The following is a 24,217-nucleotide window of genomic DNA, read 5'->3' as shown; positions in this document are numbered from 1 at the left end:
GAAAACTTTCATGAAATAAAACAGACTTGAAACTTTACAGTGAAAGGTGTATTTTTGTATCTGGGAAAATCAACCTAAAACAGCCAATATTCTAGTGGAACTACTGACTTCAAAGTAAAAGAAAAAAAAATTCTTAAAAGACATTGGCAAAAAGACCAAGTCATTAATAAGAGAAAGAAAATTAGATTGCCATTAGACTTTGGACACAACCCTTTTTTGCTAGAAGACCATGAAGCAACATATTTAAAATACTCCAGGAAATAAACTGTGAAGCAAGGATTTTATAGCAAACAAGCTGATCTTCAAATATAAAGACAGACACACTGTTATGAAACGCAAAAAACTCAGGGAATGTTGTTTTTATGAATCCGTCCTGAGGAATCCACTAGAGAATGTACTTCAAAAGACCAAAATGACTGGAGAAGTACCAGCACAAAGACTGCTGATAAGCATGAAAGACATGGTTTCCTGTAGAATTAAGACTAAATGATGGTTCTTAGCAAGAAAGAATAGTATGAACAGCTTTATGTCCTGACAATATAAATAGAGTACAATTATTAAAAATGGGAGAAGAATGGAGAAAGTACATAAGAAGTTCAATAAGCTTGAAAACTGCCTTGTAGAGTATAGCAGGGAAATTATAGTTAATAACAATTTATCATATATTTGAAAATAGCCAGAAGAAAAGAATTGTAATGTCCTTAACACAAAAAGAAAAGACAAATGTTTGAGGTGATGAATACTCTAATTGTCCTGATTTGATCATTGCACATTGCATACAGGTATCAAAGTATCACATATACCCCCAAAATATATATAATTACATATATCAATTTTGAAAAAGAAAATCTTCCTTGTAGGTTTTAATGGGGAGTAAAAGGATATTATTGCAACCTAGATTTGGAGAAGACATGGAGAAAGAGAAAGTTACTAGGTAACTTCAATATCACTCATGGGGAAAGGGGGATCAATCAATAGACAAGAGCATGAAAAACAGGAGGTTAGGAGTAAATGTTTTAGAATTGTTATAAAGGTAACAATCAGAACCAAAATATAAATTTGCCTACATTTAAAAGATATGCCCTCCCTGATAAAAAAGAGACAATAAAGGCAAATATTATTTCCATAAGATATACTTCCAATATAAAACAAGATGACAAAATTTTAGAGGTCAACCTATCAATAACGTCAGTGTACTCAAATGGTCTTAACCTAAAACAAAATGATTTTCAGCTAGCCAAGCAAAATTCATTACCATATGGTACAGAGGAAATAACAGATTTATACAGGTTAAAATAAACATTTGGACAAATACATATCCAGCAAATGCAAATTTTTTTTAAAATAGAGGTCGTAATCTAAGTAAAGGACAAGATAAAATTCAGACCAAAATCATTAGAAGAGACAAAGAAGGACACAAGTGCTAAAGGATACAATTCACAAAGAAGAAATATTGGTTATTAATATTTATGCACCCAAGACACAGCATCAACTTATGTAAAATTTAAACTAGAGGACATGCAAGGAGAACTAGACATATACATACTAAAACAGAAGAACTTAACACATTTCGCTCAATCCAAGATTAAGCAGGCAAAACTTAGATATACATCCAACTCGACCCTGATGCTAGAGAATACACCTTCTTTTCCTTTTTATTTATTTTTTTAAGAACAGTATTTCACTCTGTCACCTAGGCTGGAGTGTAATGGTGCAATCATGGGTTACTACAGCCTCAACCTTCTGTGTTCAAGCGATCCTCCCACCTCAGCCTCCCAAGTAGCTGGGACTATATGTGCGCACCAAGACACCCAGATAATTTTTTATTTTTTTGTTCAGACACAGTCTCACTATGTTGCCTATGCTGGTCTCAACTCCAGGCCTCAAGTAACCCTCCTGCCTTAGCCTCCCAAAGTGCGGGCATTATAGGCATGAGCCATCTTGCGTCCAGCCTATGTCTTTTTAAATGCCAACATAGAGCATTCATGAACATTGACCAATACATTTCAAAGGACATAGCAAATATAAAGCAAATTCTTTATCCATAATGCAATAAAACTAGAAAGTAATAACAGGAAAAGCAAAAAAGCCCTTCTTTCTAGAAATTTTTATATTTTATAAAAGAACTCTTCAGTCAAAGAGAAAGTAAAAAATGAAATTTCAAAATGTCTTAACAACTATTATAATGAAAACATATCAGAATTTATGAGATATAGCTAAGGCAGTTCATTGGTTGAAAATGTATAGCATTAAATAAAATAGCTAGAAGAAGAGAATTGCAATAAAAATTATAATTTAAAAAAATGAAAATACCTAACTCAAAAAGCTAAAAAATAATAATGAAACACAGGGAACAAATATAAGAGATAAAAAATTAATAAACATTTTTAAGTGTTAATGAGTTAGAAAATAGAAAGGCAGTACAAATAAGTTTTTTAATCCAAGTCAACTTCTTAAAAAAAGCAACATATAGCAATTTGCTAACTTAATTAAGTAAAAAAAGAAAGCACAAATGTACAAAAATAACTATAAAACAGTGTGTTACCGAATGCAGGTTCAGCCGGTTACAAAACCAATTAGCAAGATCGAGATACGGTAGAAGGAGAGTGACTTTATTATAAACCAAGCTAGCAGTGGGGAAAACAGTCCAGGCTCTTGCCTTAATGGAACCACTTCAAATTTCCAAGCAAAATACAAGGGCTAAAGAAGGGGAAGCCTTGGCATGGAGGACACACAGGGGGCGAGGCAGTGCAGGTCTACGTGACTTGTTGCGATGACTCGTCTTGAGTTATGGATCCCTCTGGTGAATGGGGTGGCATTATCTTGGGCTCAGTTGGGTTGTAAATTAACTCTATCCTTGAAGCAATCTCCTGGTCAGGGAGATTTCCACAGGTGCCTGTATTGTTTCAACATTTAGTCTCTGGAACTATTGTGTAAAAGTGAGTTGTTGAGTGAGAGACAAGAAAAAGCACTTTTGCGTAAAAAAACATAGAATTAGAGGCACTAGCAATGTGAGGGGGTGCCTAGTGATAAAGTGAACACAAAGAAAAAAAAATTAAAAATAGGGTACTCAGTTACAAAAGGAAAATTTAACAATCGTGAGAAGTTACTTTGCCCTAACTCTGTGAAAATAACTTTGAAAACCTAGATGAAATGATACATTTCTAGAAAAAGTTATCAAGATTGATCCCTATATAGAAAATTCTAATAAACCAGTGTTTGGAAAATTCAAAGTAAAAAGATTACATAAAAACACCATAAAAACCATCAGGTCCAAATGATTTCACTTGGAAATTCTATCAAATATTTTTAAATTCGATAATCCATTGTTTAAAGTTAGGCAATCCAGTATAATATAAAATGGCAAATTCCAAGTTTAATTTGTGAACCAGGTATAACATTAATCTCAAAACCTCACTGAGATTAAATCAAAAAACCATATATATCATTTATGGATTTTACTGCAAAAACTATAAATTATTTCTTTTTGCAGACAATATCACAGATCTCCAAAACCCAAATGGAAAAGGTGCTACAGATGAGAAGAAAATTTTGTAAAGCAGTAAATTATAAAATCAACATATAAAAATCTATAGCATTCATATATACAAACCAAACCAGTTTAAAAAGCTAATGGAAGAGAATATTCCATCTATGACACCACAAAGAAAACAAAATACCTAGGCATAAACTTAACAATAAATATCCAAAATGTACATGAGAAAAACAACATTCCTGAAAGACTCCAAGTGGACCTAAAAAAAAAAAAAGGAAAACAGATCATGTCCTTGGATAAGAAGACTTGGACCTAAAAAAAAAAAAAAAAAAAAAAAAAAGATAAAACAGATCATGTCCTTGGATAAGAAGAATACAATAAAGATGGCAACTTTTCCCAAGGTAATTTATAAATTTAATGTAATACTTCTAAAATACCACCAGGCTTTCTTCTGGAGCTACATAAATGGATGATAAGTTTCATTGTGAAGAAAAAAAGCTGCTTGAGCTAAAAAAACTCTTAAACAGAAGACACAATGAGGGTTACTGGTCCTAGCAAATGTTAAAACATACTTAATTAAAACAGCATGATGTTAATATATGTGATAATGTGAGATCTGTATTTGGTTTTCTACCCATTTCCAGGCTCACAACTCCTAAAATCCTTGAAATCTCACAAGTGATGTCTTTTTGTATGCTAATAATGATTGACTGGTGGCTGGCAGCCCCTAGGTAGCTTCAGAATGGGGGCTGATCACCAGTAAGACCAAGGCAGGATTAGAGAGTTGGGACTTGCCGCCCCACCCCAGGACCTCCTAGGAGGGGAGAGGGGCTGAAGGTTAGGTTGATCACCAATGACCAATTGTTTAATCAATCATGCCTCTGTAATGAAGCCTCCATAAAAACTGAAAAGGGTGGGTTTAGAGAGCTTCCATAGGTGAACATGTGGAGGTTCCTGGAGGGTGGTGCACCCAGGGAGAGCATGGAAGCTCTGTGCCCCTTCTCGCATGCCTTGCCCTATGCATCTCTTCGTCTGTATCCTTCATGACATCCTTTATAATACACTGGTAGTTGTTAAGCTTTTCCCTGAGTTCTGTGAGCTGCTCTAGCACATTAATTGAACTCAAGGAGGGAGTTACGGCATGGGACCCAATTTGTAGCCAGTCAGTAAGCAGCACAGGTAAAAACAACGTGGAGCTTGTGATTGGCATCTGAAGGTGGGGGCCAGTTTTAGAGACTGAACCCTTAACCTGTGGGATCTGATACTATCTCCAGGTACATAATGTCAAAACTGAACTGAATTAGAGGACATCCAGCTGATGTTTGCTGCAGAATCGATTGCTTGCTTGGTGAGCAAGGAAATACCCTACACACAGCTGGTCATAGAGGTCTCTGTATTGATTGTTGTTGAGTGAGAGACAAGAAAAAGCACTTTGAGTTTGTGTTTTTCTACACACATGTATAATAAAATAAACTATGGAACAGAATAGAAATACAGAAGTTGGTTCAATTGCAAATGGAAATTTCGAATATGAAAAAAATTAGTGGCAAAAAGATGGCATTTCTAATTTACATTGGGATATCTAGATAGCTGTATGAAAAGATAACATTAGTTTCATTTATTATATCATATACCAGAATATTTTCTAAATGGGTCAGAGATTTAAATATTTTTAAATGAACTAATACAAATTGGTCTTTATAACCCAGGAGTTGGAAAATATGTCCTAATTATAATACAAAATCTAGAAATCATAAGGAAAAAGATAAATTTTATTACATCAAATTTTTATGACCAAAAAAGTGCCACAAGCAAAGTAAAAAGACAACCACAAAAATTTGCATCTTTTATTACAAAAGGACTAATATTACAAATATGTAAAAAATTTCTAAAAATAAACAAGAGAAAAAACTTATAGAAAAATAGGTTAGAGACAAGGACAGTCAATCAGAAAAATAAATGCAAATGTCTCTTAACCATGTGAAAAGATGTTCAACCTCTCTCATAAGAGAAATGCAAATTAAAACACTCCGAGATAACATTTCACACATGGAATTGGCAAAAATTCATGTTGGATTATGTCAGGGTACTTCAGAGAAACAGAACCAATTGAACATACATAGAGAGAAAGAGAAAATAGATTTATAAGGAATTGGTTTACATGATCATGGAGGCTAAAAAGCCCCCAAGACCTGCAGGCAGCAAGCTGGAGACCCAGGAGAGCCAATGATATACTTCTAGTCCAAGTCCAAGGGCCTGAGAATCTGAAAAATCAGTGGTATAAAGTCCAGCCTGAGTTTGGGTCTGAGACTGAAGGCAGGAGAAGACCAATATTCCACCTTGAAGAAAGGTAGAGGGAGAGAATTACCTTATTGAGCCTTTTTGTTCTATTCAGGCCTTCAGTGAATTCAATGAGGCCCATCCACATTGGGGAGGGCAATCTTCTTTACTCAAACTACTGGCCCAAATGTTAATCTCTCCCTGGTGGTCTAGTGGTTAGGATTCAGTGCTCTCAAATGTTAATCTCATCCAGACACACCCCCAAAGACACACCCAGAAAAAAGTTTAAGCAAATATCTGGGCACTCCTATGACCCAGTCAAACTGACACATAAAATTAACCATCAAAGACTTACGTGGAAAAACATGTTCTAATTCATTGCTGGTAGGAATGCAAATTTTTATAACCACTATGAAAGAGAATTTGGTAATATCTAACAAAATTACATATGTAGTTATCCTTTGACCCAGAAATTACACTTTTAGGAATAAATCTTAAAGATACGGTGGCAAAAATATGAAAAGATGCAAGCACAATGCTATTCATTACAGCACTATTTGTAATAGTAAAACACCAGAAACAATCCAAAAGTTCACCAATAAGGGACTAGTTGAATACACTATGATACAATCATATATAATGTGGTTCCATGTAATTGAAGACAAGGAATGAGAAATTTCTCCACATACCATTGTTTAGTGATCTTGAGAATATTGTGTTAACTGAGAAAAGAAAATACAGTTAAAAAGATGTAAAATATTCTACCATTTATCTAAGAAAAGAGAGCTACATATATATTAAATATATTTGTATATATTATGTGCATATGTATTTACGTGTATTAAAAACAATAGAATGATTTAAAAATCTTTCGAATTCTTATGGGGGAAGAAAAGGAAAAGGGCAGAGAAAACAGGTTAGGAGCTAGACTTCTTGAAATACATCTTGTTTTATAGATTAGACTTTGGAACCAATAAATAATTATAATTACAAAACAAATTATTTGGGTTAATGCTGTTACTAAAACTGAAAACCAAATGAAACAAGGAACTCTCACAGCATATCCAGTTTGTGGCTAACCTGACAGAAAGAAATTTTTCCAAGTGACTTTAAAAGCCAGTAATTGACATTATAATACAGCAGTCTATGTATCCTTATACATCCTTAATGGGATATATCCTAAGGACAAAAAGAATAGAAAAAAATACCTAAACTGTTTCTAGTAATGATATTCTTTTTAGTAGTGATGTTGTCATTCTGTCAAACACAGACTGTGGCTTGTGTATTAAGGGATAAATCAAGTGGGTAGTTAAGTTGGTGTCAATGGAAACTGAGATTTTCAACAAGATCAAAAGAGATACAGATGTTAACATTTTGTTGGAGTTAAATAAGAAAGCTATAGTTTTGACTTTGAATTGGAATTACCATCATAAATTCATAATGTATTTTATATATATTCTGTCAATATAAAGCACCTTGAAACAATGATAAACCCCATAGCAATAACCACTTCTAGTCCCAGATTGTGTATCTAAATACCATTTCCCATTAAAAAGAGTCAGGGTTTCTTTAAGGCTCCAAATCTGGAACAGATATGTACAGAGTGAGCCTGAAATATCTTTTCAAACTATCAGAAGCAAGGAAGCAATCACAGACTATTACGATCATATTAAAAAGACTCCTGAGCTGGCTTGAAGGCTCACACTGGCCAATATGGGACCATTTTAGCATTGTGTTCCTCCAGAAACTGACCCCAAGACAAGTATTTGAATGTAAAGAGTTTATCTGGGAAGTACAAGAACCACTGGTAGGGGAACAGGGAAGAGAGAGAGAGAAGGGAAGGCAGCCTATAAAAGGTGTATTATCAAACTAGGTACCACAGTGGTGACTGGAGCTTAATCCTGTGGGGGAATTCTGGGAAATAGTGTAAGGTACATTTTTCAGTGTTATTCCATTCAAGGATGTGAGCAAGTGGAGTAGTTACACACTGACTCCTGGCAGTAGCTTATTGAGGCCTATCATGGGGTAGGTGTTAACTCTCCAGCCCTTCTTGATTTTGTATGTAACCAATTTGTAATTTTCTGGTAATTGCCGTCAAAAAAATAAAAAGAAATGACAAAATTATTTTTAATAATAACTTTTATTTGACCCATCACATCCAAAATATTCTCACTTCAACATGTAATCAATATAAAAATTAATGAGATATTTTACATTCTTTTTCCAAACTAAATCCTCAAAATCAGTGTATATTTCACACTTAAAGCACATCTCAGTTTGAACGCTAAATTTTCATCAGAAATACTTAAGCTGTATTTATATTTCATAAAATTTATGGTTGAAAAAGCAGATTCACATACCCAAGCTGTTTCAAACTTCAGTTTTCCAATAACTGAATCAAGTATCATTTTTAAATTTAAATGTGTATTAATTTAAATTAAATACAATTTAAAATGTAGTCCTTCAGTCACACTAGCCACTTCCCAAATGCTCACTAGTCAAATGTGGTTAGTGGCTATTGTGTTGGATAGTGTACCATTACAGGATAAACTTGCTTTCTTCAACCAAAAAACTATAAAAGAAAAACAAAACTATGTAGTGAGAACATGCAGATTAAAGAAACTTCGGAGACATATCAATTCATCATTTTGTATGAATCTTACTTGAATTCTGAATCAAACAAACAAAAAAATAATTAGGAAAAGATCAGCTTCCAAAAATTCAGGTAGAGAATAGTACTTGGGGTACCAATTGGCCTTCTATTGAAAATTGTTGAAGTCATACACGGGGATCCTTACACTATTCACTCTACTTTTGTTTATGTTTGAAATTTTCTGTAGTAAAAGATAAATATGTATGTGTGTGTATATATATATTTATGTATGTCTGTATATATATATTTGTTATATATATATAATAAAATAGAGTTGATTCAAAGTTCTCCATAATAGCCTTCAGATCTGTTTTCTTGCGTAAAAAAAGAAAGTGTTCCCAAGATAGCGTATGACGTCGCCATGCCATGCATCTGAATGCCATCTGTTGCATTTGAGATCCCTGTTCTTTCCCCACTTAATATACTGGGAATGTATTTTTATTTGTGTACATAGAGATCTACCTCATAATTATAATGGCTCTATACCCTTCCACTGTGTGGATGTGTCATAATTATTTTAACGATTCCACTATTGATTGCTATTTGGGTTGCTTCCAAACATTCATTAATATAAACAAGGGTTGTGATGAGCATTCTTCCTCATACATCGTTTCACATCATGTGGTTATTTCCTTAGGATTCATTCCAAGAAGTGGAACTGCTGGGCAAAACAGTCATTAACAATTTTAAGAGCAGATCTTTGAAAAGATGAGGCCCACAGCAGCAGAACTGGCCTACTGCCAAAGAGTTCGGTGGTTGCTCTAGGCCCCAGGAATTTGGTCCTGTGGCCACAGGGCGCTGAGCTCCCTCTCTCAGGGCAGAGAATATCCTACTCCAGATTCTTACTCAGGAGGTCTGCACTGGTGTCCAGGAACATGAATCTTTAAATAGAGGTCCAGCCGATGCTGATGCAGATGGTCCAGGATCACTTCGGTAAATGAATACTTGTCGACCCTGTCTTCTCATCAGTGTCTCCTGAGAAGCTCTGAAAAATACTCAGGCCTGGGTGTGGCCCTGGGAAATTTCTTTTTCAGTGGCTCTGAGGTAGGGCTGGTATATGAATATACTGACTATGTGAATGCAAACATGAGAGCATATCATAATGCATGCTGCCTTCTCCTTAATGCAGTCTTATTTTGCTCCCTTTTCTATTTTTGCTTGCCTCCTTTCTCTTCCTCTCCTCCCCATCTTCACCTCACCACCCTCCCAGGCAACCTGTGTTAACAACCTAGTTGTTAAACTGAATTGTGAATATGGTATGATTTTCTCCACGCCAATGTAACATATGCAAAAACACTATGCATTAAATATATGTATCAGCCAGGGTTCTTAGGAAGCAGCAGAAACCAACTCTGGCTGGTTTAAACAGAAAAGCAGTGCCTTAAAAAGATACTGAGTAATTCACAAATGCTCTGTGTGGGTTGGAGAAGCAGCCAAGAAGGCCACTGATGGCCTTTTCTGAACCGCGCAGGAGTGTAGGTAGCAGAGCAGAGATAAGAAGGGATTGGGAGGTGCTGAGAGGCAGACTTCATGAAGGAAATTTCAGGTAGCCACAATTAGAAGAGGAAAATCTTGGCAGGAGAAGACATTTCATTTTGTTTCTTAGACCACTTGGGGGTCATCTGGAATAATTCCTGGGGAGGGGTATTTCTATGGAAAGAATGTGTAATGAGTAAGTCCAGGCTTCTTACAGTATGTTCAGGAACACAGAGGTATCTCGTTAGGTCCTCCAGAAGGCAGACATCAAGATAGAGTTAGTGGTGCCGTCCTGTGCTGCCACTTAACAAAATAGATGTGTTTGGGGAAATGCTTCCGTAGGCACAGTTTCTTCTCGGACCCGCCGTAGAGTGTACTTACGAACCTAGATGGTCTAACCTACCACACACCTAGGCTATATGTACAGCCAGTTGCTCCCAGGCTACAAACCTGTACAGCATGTGCCTGTGTTGAATGCAATAGGCAACTGTAACACAATGCTAAGCATTTGTGCATCTAAACATAGAAAAGGCACAGTAAAAATATAGTATAAAATATAAAAACGAGGCTGGGCGTGGTGGCTCATGTCTGTAATCCCAGCTCTTTGGGAGGCTGGATCACTTGAGGTCAGGAGTCTGAGACCAGCCTGGCCATTATGGTGAAACCCCGTCCCTACTAAAAATACAAAACTTAGCCGGGCATGGTGGAGCATACCTGTAGTCCCACCTACTTGGGAGACTGAGGCAGGAGAATCGCTTGAACCTGGGAGGCAGAGTTGCAGTGAGCTGAGACCGTGCCACTGTACTCCAGCCTGGGTGACAGAGCAAGACTCTGCCTCAAAAAAAAAAAAAAAAAAAAATATATATATATATATATATACACACACACACACATACACACACACACACATATACACACATATGTACACATATATGCACATATACACATAAAGTCTCTGGCAGTCCAGTGGGAAGCTCCAGGACAAAGAGTGCCCAAGAAGACCTCCAAGTGGGGCAGAAGGTGGAAAGTAGCATCTCTCCGTGCCCAGCTATTGGCTGGGGGCTGCCCAGGAAGAGACTGAGCTTACAGTGGGTCTCCAAGGCACTGTAGTTGGAGGCTGTCAGCTAACCCAACTCCCATAGCTGATGTCAAGTTCTTTCTTGAAGGTGAGATCCAAGTGGCATGCCTCCATGACTGCCACAACAGGTTTTAGCCACATTTCCACTGACATACGGTATAATTTTTTTTTTTTTTTTTTTTTTTGAGACAGAGTCTTGCTCTGTTGCCCATGCTGGAATACAGTGGCCTGATCTCAGCTCACTGCAGCCTCTGCCTCCCAGGTTCAAGTGATTCTCCTGCCTCAGCCTCCCTAGTAGCTGGTACTACAGGCACGTACCACCAGGCCTGGTTAATTTTTTGTATTTTTAGTAGAGACAGAGTCTCACCACGTTGGCCAGGCTGGTCTCGAACTCCTAACCTCGGGTGATCCACTTGCCTCGGCCTCCCAAAGTGCTGGAATTACAGGCATGAGCTACCACACCTGGCCAACAAAGATTATAATTTTTAAAACTCAAAGTGTGATGGTTAATACTGAGTGTCAACTTGATTAGATTGAAGGATAAAAAGTATTGATCCCAGGTGTGTCTGTGAGGGTGTTGCCAAAAGAGATTAACATTTGAGTCAATGGACTGGGGAAAGCAGATCCACCCTTAATCTGGTGGGCACCATCTAATCAGCTGCCAGCGAATATAAAGCAGGCAGAAAAATGTGAAAAAGCGAGACTGGCCCAGCCTCCCAGCCTACATCTGTCTCCTGTGCTGGATGCTTCCTATCCTCGAACATCTGACTCTAAGTTCTTCAGTTTTGGGACTCGGACTGGCTCTCCTTGCTCCTCAGCTTGCAGACAGCCTATTGTGGGACCTTGTAATTGTGTAAGTTAGTACTTAATAAACTCCCCTTCACATATATATATATATAATTTATTTATATATACATTTATATATATATATATCGCCTATTAGTACTGTCCCTCTAGAGAACCCTGACTAATACACAAAGCAACAAGTCATTATGTCAAAGATCATTTGAAACATGATGTAGAGAAACATATGTAGAGAAACATGTCAAAATAATTTGAAACATGTAGGGAAATATAAAGAAATGAAGACTGCTGTTATCCCACTAGAGATTTCCTATATATAATATGTACAAATAAATATACATTTATTTAAAATAAGATCATGTGCTACATGCTATTTTAAGCCTTTTTTACTTAAAATATATTATGAACACATTCATATTCCCTTTTAATTTATAGAAATCTAATTTTTCTAATGAGTGCATAGTGTTCCTTGGTATGACTATCCCAGCATCTGTTTAAGTGGTCCCCTATGGCTCACCAGTTTGGATGTTTCAAATTGTTTGTGACTATAGCCATCACTGCAATGCCAATCCTAGTACGTGTGTCCTGTTCTTGGTCTTGGCCTTGGCCTCTAGGGATTCCAGAGCCTGCCTCTGTGACTCTCTGATGCTGCACTGTCTTGACAGTTAAGATGTTGCCCTACCCGGGAGCTCCCCTGAAATGTTGCCAAGGATGCAGAGGTACAAAAGGAATGACCCCAAGAGAAAGCCATCTGTGCCAGGTGGCTCTGAAGATCCTTTTGAAACAAAGAGCCAGGCCTGGTGTCATGGCTTAGGGAAACCGGAACCCTTTCTTACTGGTACATCCCTACCAAGACTCATGGCCCTATTGGGATATTTGTTTGTTTGTTTGTTTTTATATCATCTGCTGCTTGCAGAGATTTAATCCCCCAATTCCAGTGAGGAGAATTAAGGGAAGCAAATCTTCAGAAACTGAGGGCCATTGGTAGAATTATTACATCATTGTAAGAGTAACTTTTCTCAGCCTTCGCCTGGGAACCACCTGCCTCTAAGACCAGCATGGACAATCACTGTATCTTCAGTTTCCATGGTGATTTGTAGGGCTAGCTCCCATGGAGCGCCCAAAGAATGTAGTCCATCCCCTCAGACCCTCTCAGGTACCCGGACTGAACTCAACTGAGCCACTGGAAAAGGCTGGTGGTGGGGTGCACCCGAAGTTGGGAATCAGAGGCCAAAGGAGCTGGAAAGAGAACACAAACTAGACTACAGTGTTCTTTGTTTTCCTACCAATGAAACTGATTTCTCTATCAAGTGCATTCTACTGTGTTATGATTTTTATTTCAGCTTTAGGGGTTCCCCCCACCCTTTTCCCTGGAGTTGGAACCAAGTTCTCAGGGCTTATGTAGTGTCAAGCGGGAGAGTTCTTACCGCCCTCAGCCTTTGCTGTATGTCTCCTGACATCTGCTGAGCTGAACATGATCCCTGCTGACCCCACACAGATGTCCACCGAGGCGTGCACTCCCCATCTGCCAGGCAGGCTGCCATACGTGCTGGTCACTCTGCAGCCTTCCTTTCCTGCTTTCCTAAGTTGTCTACATTTCCACTTTAAACATGTACCACTTTTGAAATCAGAAAAAAAGTTACTTAACTATTGTCATTAGAATATGGCGTTAGTATTGCTGTACGTTGTGTTTCTGTCTTAAAAATATGGTAAGGCAGAACCCAGATGGGGTGGGAAATGGGCAGATTTGGAACATGCTCTGGACGAATGTCATCACTTGAGAGCAAAATAGGACACTTCAACCTGTAATAGATGCAAAACAAACCCATCTGAAAATGTGTTTATCAATTTGTGGCTACAGATTCTTGAAGGAGCCACCTAGATTTAAGTGCAGGGAGGTGACTGGGGTGTGGCTGAGAGAAAACAAAGCTGCCCTGCCCTTTGGCTTTATGATTAAGGTAAGGCTGTGTTACAGGGCAATGAACCAGATACAGGCTGGATCGGAGGAGGCTACCACCTTCCAGGAGAACCCTGATGACACATGTGCAGAGAGACAAATGGAGTTTCCCCTTTCACTCCCTTGAAACAGATACCCGGATTGGAGAATACGGCTACTGTAGCCAAAAGCCACTTTTGTCCTGTGTCTCTGACATTTTTCTGGTTCTCTTGGCTGGCTCTGGTGTGGAGATGGAGTCTTGGACTGATTGAGTTTGATGACAATGTCCATTAAGATACATCAATCTGTTAACAATTCTTTCTAGAAAGCAAAGTGGCAGCTTGTATTAAGAGCTTTAAAAAGTCCATACCTTTGATCCAGTAACTCCCCTTCTAATAATCATCAGAAATTCAAACACACATGTGTGCACAATAGTTTATGTTGTGGTGTTATTCAAAATGGTAAAAAAAAAAAAAAAAAAAAAAAAGGAAACAACGTTAATGTTCAGTAACAAGGAAAAGAGATTAATAAATCATGGTGTCCCCATACATTGGCCTAGTATGGAGCCATTGAAAATGGTTTTCCAAGAGTTTTATTGGTAGTAGGAAATATTCACAGTATAGCAAGTTTAAGAACTAGGATTCAGAATTGTGTAAAGAGTATTTCAATTAGGTAAAATTATTACATGGAGAATCCTAAGTAAAATATTAAAAAGAAATGTATCAATTATTTAGGTGTTTATGGTTGATAATTTTTATTTTCTTCTTTGTACTTCCCACTAGAGAGGAGGCTTGCTTGTTTGTTTGGTGTAAAGTCGTCCATTCCGGTTTTTATAAAGATAATTGAATATATTTGCTATTTTACCACATTGTCACATCGTATAGAATTTTCTTTTTTAAAAGGCCGAGTAATAGTCCCTGTATCATGTACTGCATTTCCTTTGCCCACTCCTATTTTAATTTCCATTAGGAAATAATGCATGAATATGAGTGTTTATGGCCATCATATTATTCATTATAAATTAATAAAATGGCCTGACAGTTGTGGTTTTTAAAAGCTTGTTTCACAAGTAAGGAAAACCCCTGCGCTGGAAGAAGCTGGTATGTAATGAAAGGAGGTTTTAGAGAGAATACAAACATTCTCAACTGTTTCACCTGTCTCCCTATCAAGAAGAAATGCCATCAAACAAGAATGAAGGAAATGGAAGGCCAAGATAAGAGATCAGATGGTGGAAAAGTACTTTAACCAAATACACAGATTGGACCCTCTCCCTTTTGGCTGTAATATATAAAGAAAATATGAAGAAGCCACTGTTCAAATATTTCATAAGTGTCTTTGAATGGATTGAATTTCTTTTGAACCCCTTAAAACCACAAGAGGTTTAAGGGTCAGGGGGTGGAGAAGGGAGAGGATTTGAGAGGAAGAGTTATTTGGAGAGAATGGTTTATATCGTGTCAGGTATTTCCCCTTCATCTCAAGTTAAGTGGGAGAGAGGTTTCAAAGGAGAGCAGGTATGGGAAATGGGGAGAGGGTGGGATGCAGTAAATTGGGATCTGATTCTTGCCTGAAAAAAATCGAAAGATGAAGAATGCTTGAAACACTTACTAGTCTCAGAAAGTGAAGAGCCATTTTACAAAAGTGCCAAAGAAGGGCTTTCCTACTCCTCAGCCTCTCAGCACCGCCCCACCCTAGAGGAGTTGAAATTCCAGGTTTATAAGCTGAGGTAGGAGAAGAGGTTTTTTAAAAAAAGAAGAAACCAGATGCACACCGTTTCCAGCTATAAGCTGCCTGCCTGCAGCAGACTCAAACTGAAGAGGAGGATTTCACCTTAAACAAAGTGTACAGTTTTGCTTGTTATATAAAAGCAGATTTCTAATATCTAAATAAAGACTGTATTTAGTGACTTAAGGTGATTATAGTACATTTATTTATCATGAGTGATATGATCAGAAAAGTTACAGGACTGATAAATTTTTATCCATAGACAGGGGAAGGATATGCCTTACTGAATAAATTTTAAGGGACAATGGGAGACAAAATAAAGTTGCTTTCTGCTTATACCCGGGGATCCATTTATCCCATGGCACTAGCTAGCTTGCTTCAATGAGTTTACGCCAGCTGGTGCAGACAGATGACCTCCCAGATGATGGCAAGGGTTACCTGTAACATCTTTGATAGAACCTGGAAAATCAGAGAGAGTAGCCAAAACAGTGAAAATGGAAAATGGTGTCCTGATTTTTAAATGGGGTGATAAATGAAATTTACAATTTGATTGACGAGTACCCCCAGTGCCAACAAAAATCTAGAAGGGATTATTAAACAGATGGTTTTCTGAGTACTTGAAAAAGGAAGCAACGTTTGCCAGGAACTAGTGTGGACTCACTAAGAACAAGTCTAACCTCCTTTCTTTTTCTCTTTCTTTGTAAGTGATTAAATTAGTGGATTGGGGTATTTCATAGACTCTGTGCCTTGATTTCTGTGATGACTTTTCCTAAATCTCTCATGATTCTCTTGTGCAAAGGTGGAAACATGTCAATGGGGACTACAAGGTGAATTTATAGTTGGCTGAATAGTCCTTCTCAGAGAGTGCTGATTAATGAATCACCAGCACCCTGGAGGGGAGTCTCTGGCATTCCAGCAGGCTTTATTCTGGCTTTGTCCAGTTTAATATTTTTTATTAATAACTCAGGAGATGACATAGAAGCCAATTTTATCAAAAGTGTGGAAGACACGAAGAAAAGATAGTGAACACATTTGGATGACTATAAATTTTTTAAAATTTGCAATCGCGGCTGGGTGCAGTGGCTCATGCCTGTAATCCCAGCACTTTGGGAGGCCAAGGCAGGTGGATCACCTGAGGTCACGAGTTCGAGACCAGCCTGATAAAACATGGTGAAACCTCGTCTCTACTAAAAATAAAAAAATCGGTCAGGCTTTGTGGTGCGTGCCTGTAATCCCAGCTACTTGGGAGGCTGAGACAGGAGAATTCGCTTGAACCCAGGAGGTGGAGGTTGGAGTGAGCTGAGATTGCACCACTGCACTCCAGCCTGGGCAATAGAGCAAGACTCCATCTTAATAAAAAACATAAATGTGCAATCACATGTGCTGATGCATTTTTTAAATGAAGGTTTAAAATATCTGCAACCAGGACAAACACTGTGTAGGGTTGATTCAATAACAGTTTTCTTTCCTCTCAGACAAACGCTAACTTGCACAGCCCACTGACACTGTGGGCCCTCTCAGTTATGTAGTTCTCCATGCCACTATCCCCAGAGGCAACCTCTGCCTTATTCTCCTCATTCATTGTAAGGACACCCCAGCTCCTCCCCACAAACTGGTCCCAACATTGCCAGGCAGGCCCCACTGAGCCAAATAAGCCCCTTCAGGACCTTCTCCTGCTTAGGCCCCTGCCCTGGCTCAGCAAGGTTTTAAGTCCTTGGACATCCTGCCAGCTCATGGCCCATTGTCAGTCTCCCCAGAGTTCTGTGAGCAGGGCCGGGAATTCCTTTCCCTCGTTCCACCAAGTGTCTACTTGTTCCAACATCCTAATCCCATATATCCCTGTGCATAAATATCCATATACTTCCTACTGGTATGAAATCTACAGGGATGAATGTCAAGTCTGCATTGTTTAAAAATTCAATTACACCAGTAGAGAATGGGGGAAACCTGTCTTGACAAGAATCTATGTTGAGCTTTTGGGCCAATTTGCCTAAGACCTATTTGCCTAAAGTCAACTTGCTTAAAGTCCCAACCGCTGAAAATGTATATCCTCAGAGAACATTTGTAGCATTTTATATAACATAAAATTACTTTATAAAACATTTTGAATCTTAGATGATTCTTCCTATTTTACCAATTTTTTAAAAATATTTTATCAATAATGAAGCAAAAATTTTTAAAGTTCTTTTGTTTCACATGTCTGTAAGTTATTTCTAAACTTACTGTATGTCACTTGGTAGTTTCTAATAAAGCTCTACTCCTAAGTATATACCCTAGAGAAACCAGTGTATTTTAAAACAAAAAGACTTCTGTAACAAGCATGAACAAAAAAACTCATATTCAGTTTTTATTTTTATTTTTTTAAGTGTTTTTTTGAGACAAAGTGTGGCTCTATCATGCAGGCTGGAGTGCACTGGCATGATCTTGGGTCACTGCAATCTCCACCTCCCAGGTTCAGGCCATCCTCCCACCTCAGCTTCCTGAGTAGCTGGGACTACAGGCACACACCACTACACCCAGCTAATGTTTTGTATTTTTGGTAGAGGCAGGGTTTCGCCATATTGGCCGAGCTGGTCTTTTGTTTTGTTTTTGAAATGGAGTCTCGCTCTGTCGCACAGAAGAGTGCAGTGGTGTGATCATGGCTCACTGCAACCTTGGCCTTCCAGGTTCAAGCCATTCTCCTGCCTCAGCCTCCTGAGTAGCTGGGATTACAGGTGCCCACCACCATGCCCAGCTAATTTTTTGTATTTTTAGTAGAGACGGGGTTTCACTATGGCAGCCAAGCTGGTCTCAAACTCCTGACCTTGTGATCCGCCCTTCTCGGCCTCCCAAAGTGCTGGGATTACAGGAGTGAGCCACTGTGCCTGGCCTAAAAAAATATTTTTTAGAGACAGGGTCTTGCTATGTCAGCCAGGCTGGAGTGCAGTGATATGATCATGGTTTACTATAACCTTGAACACCTGGGCTCATGTGATCCTCCTGCCTCAGTCTCCCAAGTAGGCAGGACTATAGATGCACATCACTGTACCTGGCTAATTTTTAAAATATTTTGTAGAGATGAAGTCTTGCTATGTTGCCCAGGCTGGTATCAAACTCCGGGCCTCAAGTGATCCTCTTGCCTCTGCCTCCCAAAGTGTTGGGATTACAGGTATGAGCCACTGTGCCCAGCCTCAGTTTTATTCTTAATAACCAAACACTGGAAAGAAAACAAATGTCCATCAACAGGTAAATAGATAAACAAATTCAGCTATATTCATACGATGGATTATTACTCAGCAATAGAAAGAAATTAACTACTGATATTCTCAGCAACATGAATTAATCTCCAAAACATTACATTGAGCAAAAGCTGCCAGGGAATTGATAAGTACAATTCCATTTATATGAAGTTCAAGGACAGGCACAAATTAAAGTGTGCTGAAAGAACTGGTACAGTTCTTACCTGGTGGTGGAGAAGCACTGGGAAAGAGTAGGAGGGAGTTTTCTGGAGTGTGGAAAGGTTCTATCTGTTCATCTGGGAAGTGGCCACATATGCAAAAAGTCATATGTGACACAAAAAGTCACAGAGCTCTACTCTTAAGATTTGTGCATTTTACTTATGTAAATTAATACTAAATTACTGTTTTTAAATTTTTACATTTCATATGTTTCCATTAAAAACACACGAAGTTTTAGTATTTTTACCTCTAGTTTGCTGTTTAATTCAGTTTTTAAAAACTTTTTTGGAAAATGCAGATTTTTAGAGAAAATTAGCCACATATTCAGGTTAAGACTTATTTAGTGAGCAGATGTCATTTGAACAGCAGAAGTGAGATAAATCTCTCAGAGCACATTCAGCTCCTTTACAGTTTAAGTTTCACAACACCTAATTGGTAAATTTATGCTGGGTGATAAAACTGAAACACACACAACTTCAGAACACAGCGTCCTGAGTTCAGGTAATTGTGGATATTTGCAGCTGGGCTTCAGCCACATGCAACGTTTTCTAGACTTTCCTCAGTCTCCATGGCCTCCATGGGCTCTCATCCCCCCACAGCCAGTGTTGATCCTGATGGATGGTTGGCAGGCACCAGTTAGCATCCTGCTTCCATAGTCTCATCCATCTGGATCAGTCCCAACCTACTGGGCATGCTTTGAGTAACCATAAATTCCCTGAGGTTGCCAGAGTACTGTAGAGGTTGAAACTTTTGCATCATCTCTCAGGTTGGCTTGGTGTGGCCAGGGAGTAGGCTCTACAGGGCCCACCTGGCTGTCCATTCAGATTACCCACCTTCTCCCAGGATGGTGGAACCTTGTGTATGGAACAGCCCATTCCCCTAAGTCCATCTGCCTTAACCAGCATGCCAGATGCAACCCACATGTAAGTAAAATCCGAATATTTCTCTGTGAATATTCACTTGAGGCTTTATTAATACATGCTTAGTGTTGCTGTGGGCCTGGTAAAATCCCCAACTGGAACCCAGTCCCACAGTTCTAGCCGTGTAATATTTTCTTCCTTCTTGGAAGACGGGAAGGTGTTAATAGATAGGATTATTGTTCTTGAGCAAGGTAGGCTAAGTCGTAGTGCTCTTTTTTGTAAGGAATCTGTCTGGTGACACTGAGCACAATGAGTGTAATTCAGTAATCCCTTGGTTAGAGACCCTCTTGTTAAGGAATCCTTCCTTCCTTCCTTTCCTCCCTCCCTCCCTCTGTCCCTCCCTCCCTCCCTCCCTCCCTCCCTCCCTCCCTCCCTCCCTCCCTCCCTCCTTCCTTCCTTCCTTCCTTCCTTCCTTCCTTCCTTCCTTCCTTCCTTCCTTCCTTCCTTCCTTCCTTCCTTCCTTCCTTTTTCTGAGACAGTTTCACTCTTTTTGCCCAGGCTGGAGTGCAATGGAATGATCTCGGCCCATGGCAACCTCTGCCTCCCGGTTCAAGTGATTCTCCTGCCTCAGCCTCCCAAGTAGCTGGGATTACAGGTGCCCGCCACCATGCCCAGCTAATTTTGTATTTTTAGTAGAGACAGGGTTTCACCACGTTGGCCAGGTAGGTCTCAAACTCCTGACCTCAAGTGATCTGCCTGGCTCGGCCTCCCAAAGTGCTGGGATTACAGGTGTGAGCCACCATACCCAGCCAGAATCCTCTTTTCTTAGTTCCATAAATAGATTAGGGAGAACGCTGCTCCTTTGTGTACCAAATAGGTCAAGAAGAAGTTGTAAAGAGACTGCATCATGGGCCATATGACTGTTCTGGCAAGAAGAATGAGAGAAATAAGGACTTCTCTCTTTATTTGAAGAGTTGCTCAGATCAGACAGTGGGTGGAAAACAGTATGAATAATGCTGTTATTGATTTTTTTTACCTTAGTTTATTATTTTTTTGATGCTGAATTGGATAGCAGTTAAATGGCTTAGCCTGGACAACAGAGGGAGACCCCATCTCTACAAAATATAACAATAAATTAGCCAGACATAATGGCATGTGCCTGTGGTCCCAGCTTCTTGGGAGACTGAGATGGGAGGATCACTTGAGCTCAGCAGGTTGAGGCTGCAGTGAGCAGTGAGCCGAGATCACGCCACTGCACTCTAGCCTAGGTGAGAGAGCGAGTCCCTGTCTCAAAATAACTTTTTTTTGTGCAGGGGGGTGAGACAGAGACTTGCTCTATCACCCAGGCTGGAGTGCAGTGACGTAATCTCAGCTCACCGCAACCTCCACCTCCCGGGCTCAAGCAATTCTCCTGCCTCAGTCTCCCAAGTAGCTGGGGCTACAGGCGCACACTACCACACCTGGCTAATTTTTGTATTTTAGTAGAGATGGGGTTTCACCATGTTGGCCAGGCTGGTCTCAAACTTCTGACCTAGGTGATCCTCCTGCCTTGGCCTCCCAAAGTGCTGAGATTACAGTTGTGAGCCACTGCACCCGGCCAAATAAAAATTTTTTGAAAAGAAAGAAGAGAGCTTTGGCCAGCCTCTCAAAGCTCAGCCTGGCTCCTGGGAAAGTGGTTACCAGGTGTGGAAGGCCCTGAATCAGATGTCAGGGTGTCAGGCTGTGGGTGAGGGAGACAGCATATCATAAGGTTTAGAAGCACAATCTCTGGAGTCAGGCTGACCAAAGGCTCAACCCTGGCAAGCCGTTTTACCTCTTTAAGCCTCAGTTTCCTCCTCTGTAAACTGGAGTTAAAAACTACTTCACCAGCTCATCATGAAAGTTTAAATGAGATAATAAGTATAAAGTGCCTCGTACATAATGAGTCTTAATGTTACTGTTCTCTCATGACAAGAACAAGAACACACAGGAAGTACTGGGTCCCTTTCTGAGATTTTGGAGAATTAGGAGCAAATGTAAAGTGGAAAATAGTCAATATCAAAATGGAAGGCCTTCCTGATCATTGAAGGGGCCTTAGAAATCTTGAAATATGAGGAATAATTGAGGAAACTGAGGGTGTTTTACTTGGAAGAGAAAGAATTATCAAATAATTGAAGAGCTACCTTATATTCAAATAGGGGCTAAAAAGCCCTTTGCTGGCTGGTATCAGCAGCTCTCAGTGAAATTCAGATCCCCAAAGCATCCTGTCCCGAAACTAGCAGAGATTGGAGGGCAAAGGCCCAGGCTCAAGGTTGGCAGCCGATGATATCCAGGGACTTGGATTGGAGGACGCTGAGCAGATACTAGGTTGGCCCTCTGGCTGGGGCGGAAGGATCTGGAACCCAGAACAGCCCAAGGAGAGGGGTGGATAGTGGTTTATCACAGCTGGACCATAGCAGCCTTTTAGAGAAATACTAATGCTATTCCTAGTACTTTGTCTACATTTGAGAGAGGCCATTTCAGGTCACAGGAGCATTCCTCCTGGGTGGAGTAGAGTTTGTTTCCTTGTGGTCTGGCCAGGAAACGCCAAGCCGGGTGGCCGAGAGGCTGGCTGTCTGGGCTGGAAGGCGAAATGCTTGGCCAACTGGTCTGTCTCCAGAGAGCAGACTGGCCCGCCTCGACTGGCTGGTCCTCAGGCCACTCTTGCTGCCTGCAGAGCATCCGCCACCAGTCAGTGGATTTTCTCATTGCTAGATTTGTAAGTGGCGTGATTTATGACTCTGCTCATCCATGCTGGCCCCTGGGTATACACGCTTTTGCTTCCAGGCTGGGAAGTGAATAATGAATTAATCACCCTGCCTCGGGTTCAATACGGAGCTGAGTGTTTGCAGATCTTTATTGTACTGTGCAAGCCAAGTCGAACTGCTCAATTTACACTTCTAATTCATTTGAGTTTGTGCAAGTCTGCCTGTTCCAGGGGAGCTGTAGCCTCGCGGCTGCTTAGTCTCTGAGGAAGCCTCACTTCCCCAATTCCTGGCCATTCCCTCCCTCTAAGAGTGAATGAATGTCCAAGACTTCAGGGTGCTCAGAGAAGCCAACCCACTTCCCCAGAGACTGCTCCCTTGGATGTCTCTTGTGGTGTTGTTTATGACAGTTCTCAGCGCAAAAGAGATAGGTGCACTGATGCCAGCCTGTGTGCATGGCATAGAGAAGGCATACAGGAAATGTTTGTTGAATGAATAGCCCTGGCGCCACAACACAGATGTTTATCAAAACTAATGGCTTGCAGCTGGAGTCGGTCCTCTTTTCCTTAGTTCTAGTTCTCTAGGACTTGGGGAGAAGAGTTTTTATTAGGTCTCAGAGCTGATGAGATCTGAGTGATGAGATAGGGCAAATTCTCAAGTTCACTCAGAAGCAGTGGGAGGCAAAGTCTGCATTTGAAGATTTGGGACTTCCCAGCTTTGGCCATTTTTCTTCACCTCCCAAAGACATATGCAGGTACTTTTCACTCAGTGCTTGAATGTGAAAAGCAGGTGCACAGAGTAAGGCTGACCCAGGCTGTATCCTGATGGGCTCTAAGAAGGGGGCACATCTATTCTGGGGATCTATTCTTCCTGACCGAGTGCGGCTGAGATGCTGCCTCGTCCATCTCACCATTGTGCATCTCCCCACAATGCACACATCTGATCCTGCAGTCCAGAGGGACCACCACACCCCCAGTGTCTTTCTTGGGGCTTTTGTTCACCTTGTTCTATTCTCCTACTCCTTGCCTCTTTCCTTGCTACTTAAGATTCCTCCTCCTCCATTCCTCAAGACCTGCCTCTAAAGCTATCCTGTCTCAAACCTTTCCAAGCTGCTTCAAATCCATGTGGTTTCCTTTCCCTTTTGGCCTCAGCCACATGCTGCTTGTCCTTCTTTTAGCCCTTCTCTGACTCTGACCCATGTCCTCATCTCCTGACTGACTGGGCATGGCTTCTGCATTCTCACTCTAATTACTGGTAAAAATATGAGGACAAGAAAGAGCCGAGGGCAGCCCAATGCCCACCATCAGGAACTTCCTTACAGATTAGCTACAACTACCATCTTCCATTCATCAGACACAAACATTTATAGAGCCCCTACTCCACCCAAGCACTGGGGTTGCAACAGTGAACATGACTTTACCTCTTCTTGTTTCTCCCCTCCAAGCTCCAAACACATCAACTTTCTACAATGCCCTCAAACCCACCATGTCCTCCTGCCTCAGGGCCTTGGTATATGATCTATGCCTGAAAAATCCTAACTCTCCTTCTCTTCTTATTTATTCATTCTGATCTTTTAGAGCTCAACTCAAACACCAATTATTCAGGGAAAGCTATGCTGGAACCACCATCAACACCACTGCTCCTTGGTCTGGATGTTTTCTCTGAACCCCTAATCACAACTGTAACTACAGTCATTAATTATGTTGTCAGTTGTTTCCCATTCATCCCCACCCAAACCCAGGATGGAAGCTC

Source organism: Chlorocebus sabaeus, chromosome 26, assembly GCF_047675955.1.
Source record: "Chlorocebus sabaeus isolate Y175 chromosome 26, mChlSab1.0.hap1, whole genome shotgun sequence".
NCBI lineage: Eukaryota > Metazoa > Chordata > Mammalia > Primates > Cercopithecidae > Chlorocebus > Chlorocebus sabaeus.
Note: the sequence above shows the minus strand (reverse complement) of the source record.